Source organism: Euleptes europaea, chromosome 9, assembly GCF_029931775.1.
Source record: "Euleptes europaea isolate rEulEur1 chromosome 9, rEulEur1.hap1, whole genome shotgun sequence".
Lineage (NCBI taxonomy): Eukaryota > Metazoa > Chordata > Lepidosauria > Squamata > Sphaerodactylidae > Euleptes > Euleptes europaea.
Genome location: NC_079320.1, coordinates 90,528,604 through 90,537,755, shown reverse-complemented (window position 1 = coordinate 90,537,755; position 9,152 = coordinate 90,528,604).

The window sequence follows — 9,152 nt, the reverse complement described above, 5'->3', positions numbered from 1 at the left end:
CCCCAAGGATTCCGCAAAAGCAGCGTTAGAAGGAGAGCCCCCCCCCCGGGCCCGCCCCGCCCCACCAAGCGCCAGGCAGCCCGGCCTCAGCAGCCGCGGCGGAGATCCCGCTGCCCGCTCCGTCGGCTCCCGACCCGGTCAGCTGCGAAGGGAGACCCGCAAACTGGTGGTGGCGGGCGCGGGGGGGGGGGCGCCCCACCGGAGGGCTTCCCGGCAGCCCGTCGGCCGCTCCGGGAGAAGCAACCAGACCGCGTGGGGCTGTTCTGTCTGTCTGTCTGTCTGTCGGGCAAATAGATTGGGGTGGGGGGAGACGAATGGGTCGCTCTGGCTGATGTGGTAAACGGGGGTTCGGGGGGGGGGGGGGGAGAGACCGGAGATTGTTATTTCAAGAAAACAGTTTATTCTGGCAGCTGCGACCCAGAGGCCCTAATGGGCAGCAATCTCTGAGCCCCGATTGTACTGAGGGAGAGAGATTTATCCAACGTCAAGATACGACAACCCATCGACATTCAGGGTAAAGCTGATAAGCGCTACGGACATAGAGGCGGCAGTAAAGAGACAGTTTCACCCAGGTCTTGTTATGGTTCACTGTAACCCTCCGTGACTCTTGCCCCAATTGCTACAGACACACAGAGCTATCCTGCCCAGCAACAAGCTATTCCCTCGCTGTCCTAATGCATTTCAATACATTTACAGAAAGGAAAAGAGATTATTACAAATGGCTAAATCAGTGGATCTTCCATAGTCAGGGGAAGTCTACCTTGCTGTCTCATGGCCATGTTTGCACTTTGAAGCGGGAAGACAGCAGAGGCGCCCCAACGCGGACGCTGAAGGGAAGGGCAAGAGCTTCGGCACCGTCGAAGGCGGAGGTCCGCTGGCCAGTTGCCCGGACTGCGACCCCCAGGAGCCCCCCAGGCATCGCAGGCCGAGAGTCGGGGGGGGGGGCGGCCGCTGCTTTGCTTTGCTTGTCCGGACAGGAAAACCAGCAGACGAAGGACTGGCCGCTCGGGGCGCCCCCCCTTCCCCCGAAGGGCCCGGCTCCCACGTGCCGGCAGGGGCCGCGGCGTCGACGGCGGGAAAGGCCGCTGTTTGGGATCCCGTCGAGGTGCCCGACCCCAGCCCGGCTCCCCTGACGCCGGCTGGGCAGCTTCTGGGTGGGGGTCGGGCCCCCTTGACTCGACCCCCAGGGCCAAAGGCGGCTGCATTTCAGGCTGCTAAACCCACCGGCCGCGATCCAGCGGACAAGTGTGTCTTCCAGCGCCGCGAGGAGAGCTGGATGGGCCGTGCCGGCAGGGGTCCCGTCCGGGCTGAGGCCGGCAGAACAGGCGCTGCCTGTGCGGAGCTACGTTGTGAGCAGGGGGAGAGCCACGTCCAGCCCCGGGAAATCGATCCCAAAGTCCCCCTTTCTCCTCGATGGTTTTGGTCTTCACCTGGAATCTACAAGAAGCCCGGCTGATCTGCTTGCGAGCGAGCGAAACCGAATACATGGTAGCAACAGTCCTTATCTTGTATGCAGGGATTGGGGGGATGGTTTAGGAAGAAAAACTACCAATGACTTTTGATGATTTCGGTTTGTCCACAAACCTGGATGTGCCCACGTGGGATTCTTCCATCCTTGAATAGCAGACATTCCACCAAAGGATATCCTAAATTTCTTTGCTGCAGTTCAAGAAACATAAATCAGCCCTCGCTCAGGACACAGATCACAAGTATTGCCACTTTTTGACACCAGCCTGCTCTAGTGGCCCTTCTTCCTGATCAGTGGATGTGTTCAGGGCTTCCAAGAACCACCTTGCCCCCCCCCACAAAGATTCCATCTCCCCCCTCCATATGACACTCATCCAAACCAAATGCCACAGCAAAACAAACCACATGGCCATCTTCTGGGCATGGAGTAGGGGTCACTGGGGGTGTGGGGGGGAGGTAGTTGTGAAATTCCTGCATTGGCCAGGGGGTTGGACTAGATGACCCTGGTGGTCCCTTCCAACTCTATGATTCTATGACGGCTGTTACTATGCACATATAATAATAACGGAATCCACATGTGTGTCTGTCTATTTGTGGCAGGCATAAAACTAGGAATCTCAAAATTAGCCGCCAGTTCTGGTATGATCATGGGAGTTCCAGGGCCAAAAATGAAAGGAATCAGAATATCCTGGCCCAGGTTATGTCCAGACACCCCCATGTTATTTTCAATGGAAGCTACTTCTGTTCCTCATTCATTCTGTTAGCATGCAGGTAAAGAGGACGGCAGCATCACTTTACTACTTTGTTAGATTATGGGGAAGTGCTAACTCTTCCCTTCTGCTCCCGGTATTGGGTTGTGTGCCATACTGCAGCCGGGTGTGAGTTTGTTTTCTGCATTGTTTTGCTCCTGTAGGGGTTGTTTCAGCTTTTCAACACCCCCCCCCAATTTTCTCCAAGTGTTTTTATGGCAATATGTTTTCCCCAAACCGTGAGTCAGTTTTACTCCACCTGCATAATTTCCCCTTCCCACTGATTGTCATCCACACCCACGTCTAACCTCCCCAAAGAATCGCACACCCCCGTCTCTTCCACCGTTCCCCTCCCCTCTCCTCTGCACTATGTATTTTTTATTTTTAATACGATCCACTAGTGATAGTTGCCCCAATTTTAAATCGATTTTTGAATCTACCCTTTCCAAACGACATTGCATTACCTCCCCACCCTGCTGCCCGTCCCCTTTCCTCGCCCCTTTCCATTCCCTCTGCTACCTTTTCCTTTTATGAACTGGAAACACGATCGGCCGCAAGTCTGTTCTCTTCAACTTTTAAAAAGTGTGCTCCGAACCGCCATTGATTTCTCCCCTCTCCCCTCTCCCCAGGCTACCTCTTCTTTGAAATACTGAATTCTTCACGCCAGTGATGGAGCCCTGACGGCCACACTGCTTTGTGGCGTCGGGATTTCTCGTTTTCAAGAATGCCGCCGCCGCTGCTGATGGCAATGGGTTTTCCTTCACATTTTGCTTAAAATGGCGCTGGATAACACGTGAGCCACAGCCATCTCGCTCAGCTGTTTGTTCTCCTGCCCAGGGAAATGGCTGCCGTTCACAGGTGCGTTGATCACCCAGCAGCACAACGGAGAATCACCTTGTGGCCACAGCTGGACCAGTCCTGGGGGGGGGGGTGTTACCTGTCCAACAGAAACAACGCTAGGTGATGGCAGAAACTTTGAACATGGGAAATAACATGTTCCAAGCGGCCCAGAAGCACCATCTACAAATTGTGAGTCTTAGGTTTTGTTCAATGCTTGATGGATTTTTCCTGGATGGCAGCAAACGACAAGGGGCCTCCTGGTAGCAGGAGGAGACGCCAGATCTGCTCACCTTTTTCAGCACTTCTCATAGAAATGCAGACATCTTAGAAAGGTAGGATATAATGTTCATACACACACACACACATATATTTATATTGGAATAAGGCAAGGACCCAAACAGAATTTTATGAAGTGTCATGTTCTCCTCAAGCACAGTGGCCACTCAGAGAGGCACCTCCAAGGAGCCTTGAGCCAGCCCAAGGCACACTCTGCCACATTTCAAGGCGTAGTTAAAGTTCCTCTCTCACCTGTTCCTGCATTGCACGAGGGGCTATGGAGCTGAGAAGAACTAAAGGAAGAGGGAAACCACAGACTGCTGGAGATAATCTTATGAGGAGGCCGCATCCTGGCAATGGCTGTAGCTTGTCCTGGCTAGTCTGGCCCTCTTGCTTCAGGGCTGTCTTGGCGGATGGGTTTAGCAGGATCTGGGAAGGGAGGGCTCTTCTTCCCCACAGCCTTATTGTCAACCGTTGCAGAAAGTCTGAGGCAGCAGAATCGAGAACTACTGAACTACTCCTATTTATTGTGCTCTGCCTTCTCCACTCTTCCAAGGAAGCTTTCTAGGTGACCTTGGGCCACTCACACTCTCTCAGCCTGACCTAACCCACAGGATTGATGTGAGGATAAAATAGAGGGAAACAGTGGAAGTCTCTTGGCGTTTCCATCAGGAGAAAGGATGGACATAATGCTCTAGATGAGAATTCCCATCCGAATTCTCAAAACTCAAAAATAAGCCCCCATGCAGAGTTTTGAGAATTCGGATGGGGGAAATGTGCATTTAGAGAGAGGCAAATCCAAGGCAAAAACCTCCCATGCATAAATGGCTGAACTGATCAACGGGAGCTGTGTGACACCTTAATGCTGACATTTTTTAAAAAAAATCCCATCATAAACCTTTACCTATTTCTTCAGCTGTAGTTGGTTTGGAAAAGCAAACCAACAGTAGGGATCATGACATTCAGGAAGATAACTTGAGCTAAGCAAGAAGCAGCTGGATGGTGTGTGTGTGTTAAGAGGTTTCTCACCACCTCTCTCCTGAGCTGAACCAGGATGTAGGATTTTTATCTTGCTGATGCAGAGGGTAGCCCTGCAGCAGAACTTTAAGGGCTGGCGGCTTTTTCCTCTCCCGGACTAGAGCACATGTGCCAAGCCACTATGAATGAATGAGGACTTATTCATTTTTTGAAGGAGGTTTTTAGGAGGTTTACAAAGCGGCTGTGCTACAGCTGTCAGCAGAGTGTTTAGTTGGTTAATTCTGACACATTAATAAAAAGCTGGATATTTCCTGATGTCCAGTATAATTTTTTTTGAAGGTCCGGAGGAAGATTCTTAAAGAGAACAACCAAAAAGGAGCTTTGTGGCCACCAAAAGGCTAGCAGGTTTCTAAATATTTGCCTTTCTGAAGGAAAGGCTGACTTCCAACATTCTCCCATGATAATGGGGAGAAATGATCAATGGACTATTGAAAACGAATAAATCTCTGCCTGGAAGAGCATAGCAGACACGGCCAAGAAGGATTATCGAATTCAAAACAAGCTTGAGCAATTATCCTGACATACTGTAATTTATTTATGTTTCGTGGGACAAGATCCAGCAATGTTAAGCACATCAACTTCTCATTACTTCAGTGAGAGGGCTAAGTGTTTCCTATCGAAATAATGGTTGGACGGTGCGCCCACTGTTGCTCCAGAGAATTGTGAACAGAACACTTGAGTTATATTGAATGGCTTCGATCAACAGTAAGTGTCCTTGGAGGAATGGTCTATGTCAGGGGGGTTCTTTTCCAAGAACAACTGTCCATAACAGAACACTCCCCTTTCACTGGCCCAAACCCAGTGATTTTTGTCCCAGTTCCTCCTCCAACACTCCACCCTTCTTCTCCGTGATGTCATGTCTGTCCTTCCTCGCTGAGCTGCTTTTCTGCAGACCGGCCTCTCATGCACCGACCTCTCCTTCTGGCTCCTGCTTCTCAGAATTTCTCCACTTGGGTCCATTCAGGTCCTCTGGGCTGTCTTCTCCCCAGCATCACACCTCCTGGCACCTTTGCCCACTGAGCTTGCCAACCCTCTTGTCTTCCTCTCCGACCTAGACAGCTTGTTCTGTCTCTAGCCTCTGCTGGGCCATGATTCCCTCCTCCTTCCACTTGCCAGTAGCAGTGAGAAGCTCCCATGCTTCTCAGAGGGCTGAGGGGAGGGGGCAGCACTGAGCCCTGGGCCAGAAAGTCCCACTTTCTCACCTCTCCTCTCAGACAGGGCCCTTTGCAGAGGTGAACAGCTCTGGGGCTTTCTTGTCTCCCTTCCCCCCCCCCTTTCCTCCACAATAGATGTGTCTGTTCTGGCCCATTTGAGACATTCACACACACCCTCCCCATCAGTTTTAGGAATCTTTCAAATATGAAAGAAGCTCTTCAGGATTGGACTTGAGTCCCCATTTGGCTTAGGCAAAAACGGGAGATTGGGATGGCAAAAATGGGACAGGGTTTGTGTAATATTAGGTTAACCTGATCGGATCACTTTTTCTATGAGAATTTACCCAGCCATGCCTGCATGCAGCATAAGAAATGTCAGAACTGAAGGAGGGGAAAACATTGGAAGTGTAATGAGGTGCAAAATGGGGAAAAATGACATTTTAATTAAAAAGATGGGAAGGCCAGGAAATATGATAAGAACAGGACTGTCCCATTCAAAACGGCACGTCTGGTCAGCCTACATTTGGCTGGGTCTCTGGCACATGGTCCTCCAGCTTCTGTCTCTTTCCTAGGGTTTGCAGCCACACACACATAGACACCATCCCTGCCCTTGTACACATGACAGCAGCTGCCCTGAAAACAATCAGGTAAAGTTTTCCCCATCATTTTAGCCTCTTAGCCACAAAACATTTTACCTGTATGTGTGAGGCTGCTATTAAAGGCACAGGTGCTCAGCTTTGACAGGTGAAGAAGAAGAGGAGGAGTTGGTTTTTATATGCCGACTTTCTCTGCCACTTAAGGCAGAATCAAACCGGCTTCCAATCACCTTTCCTTCCCCTTCCCACAACAGACACCCTGTGAGGTGGGTGGGGCTGAGAGAGCTCAGAGAGAACTGTGACCAACCCAAGGTCACCCAGCTGGCTTCAGGTGGAGGAGTGGGGAATCAAACCCAGTTCTCCAGATCAGAGCCCACCACTCCAAACCACCACTCTTAACCACTACACCACGCTGGCTCTCTATAAGGGAAGCACTCCTTTTAAAGTAGACACATGGAAATGAAAAGCCTCTTTGCCTAAGCAACACATTAACCATTAAATCACAAGGATAAACAGAGGTGGCTACTCACTTTGATACCCAATCTCTATAGGTTATAGCCTGCTAACTGAAGTCAGAAGTCTATTTATTCTAGGTGTCAAACCTAGCATCCCTGCCAAAGTTTATCATTTCAGATGTTTGTTTAAAATCAGTCTAATCATCCTTGAAATGATTAAATATGAAAGAATCAGTATGATACAAAATATACTTGCATATGTAAATGAAAAGAGAAACAGAAATACATACACGTAATTCCTCACCTATGCATTTCAGAAATATTAGACAGTGTCATACAACCCACATCTGTAAGATTCAGGGGTGTTTGGGGTGTATGGCTATCTTTAGGGGTCCAATTTTGTAAAACACACGCGAGCATACCAAAACCTTCCAATTTGTCACTTCTGATGGTACGAGATGAGCGCTTCTCTGAGTTTAGAAGAAATTTCCCATAGATATATATGTATAAAAACTGTGGACTTTAGATCAACTTGTTCAGAGGTTTTTCTGGGCATTCGTCTGTCTATTCAAAGTATCTCTCTTCCAAGGATGGGACATCAGAGTACACAGCTGTGAAAGTAAAACTTGCACATGTTTTGCAAACTGGAAAAGTAAAACAAATGGTCAGACATGCTGTTTGTTCAATCAGACAACAGTCTGTGGCACCGCCGTGGGGTGGGATGGAACCCTACTCACTCATCCACAAGGCACAGCCCCTCAAATTCTTCAGCCCCACTCCTCAGCTGGTATGAACATTTGTGTGTGTGGATTATAAAAATGAAAAATACTGATACAGGCTATTTGTTGACAAACAGGGAGAATCAAGCTTGCAGGATTCTTCATTTTAAATGGAACGTTGTGTGTGTGTGTGTGTGTGTGTACACACACACACACATGCCTCAGTGTTCCCCCAGTCGCATTCATCTCAAATTCATCCTCAGCATGCAGCTGTGCCAAGCAGAGTGGGTCCTGGACCGGGGGCCACCTGTGCCACAGGAGTCAGGTTTTTGCAGCTGTGGCTGCTTTTGCCCTAAATCATGTCCTTTACCAGGGGTCATGGTCTGGTCATTGAACTGACCAACTTGAATTGTAAAGCAAAGGATCACTGGCATTTCCCCCCCCCCCTTGGTGGCTGTGTACCCTTTGGACGCATCCTTTAAATGACAGGCCAAGGTTGCATTTTATGCTTTCTACACCCACAAGAAGAAGAAGAAGGGTTGGTTTTTATATGCCGACTTTCTATCCCACTTAAGGAAGAATCAAACCAGCTTACGATCTCCTTTCTCCTCCCCTCCACACAACAGACACTCTGTGAGGTGGGTGGGGCTGAGAGAGCTCGAAGAGAGCCGTAACTTGCCCAAGGTCACCCAGCTGGCTTTGTGTGTAGGAGTGGGGAAAGAAATCCAGTTCACTAGATTAGCCTCTGCCACTCATGTGGAGGAGGAGTGGGGAATCAAACCTGGTTCTCCAGATCAGAGTCCACCACTACCAAACCACCGCCCTTAACCACTACACCACGCTTGCTCTCCCACACCGTCAGCAGCACCTATCTGGGAAGTGATTCCGAGAGCTGATCACAAGATTGGCTGAGTTAATGGGCCAGCACTAAAAACATGCTGAGACCCCTAAGTGTCAGCTCAAAAATCTCAAACTAACATACCTTTTAAAAATTGGAGGAGGAGGTGGCTGATGGCTGTTGGGGCGCTCTGGCTTCAAGAAAGAAGTTGAATCACCCAGCAGGGTTGTCATGCAAATCAGATAGATGCATCTGAATGTCTCTGGTGCATCAAAACGGTGTGTAGAACCACTGGGTTGCTGCTTGCAACTGGCAAGCAGTTCATGGGCTCAGTCAGCAGCTGGTCGAGCAGAACTCACTGGACCTCAGTTCTCTCTGTGTCGTCTGCTTTCACTCTTCAACTCAGGTCTGGTCCTTAAGACCACATATCCTCGGGGACATATGCATTACATGGTATAGCCATGTCCAGGTCTCTCAACATATTTTTAACCTGAAAATGCAGCCATGAGGGGAAACGTTTCAGTCGGGGCCATTAACCCTTTTCTCCTGCACCATTTTTCCTTTTGAAATTGAGGCCAATGAACTGCCATTCACTCCTGTAGGGGAAAGACCAGCACAACAGAAGTGCCTGTCCTACTGCAAACAAACAGGAGTTCACTGGCAGTTGAAGAGGGTTTAACATGCAAAACCAGCAGGGAAACGTTGGTGAAGTAATCAGCTACTACTACACACACACACCCAAGTGCTTACATATTTTCCCCTATGGGGCAAACAACAGCTTGGAGTGGGCAATTTTTACTGGGCAAACAACACAGGGATGAAGGATTAAATACCACCTCCTCCCATCCAACAATAAATGCTGCAAGACCATTCACAGCCCCTCCCTTTTGCATTTCTGTAAAAAATATATGTTGGGAGATCTAACCTCAGAGTTTCTCAATAGTTGATTTTTACTGTTTACTGAACAATACTCCCATCTAGTGTGCATTTCTGGCAATTGCACACCACCCTTTACAACCT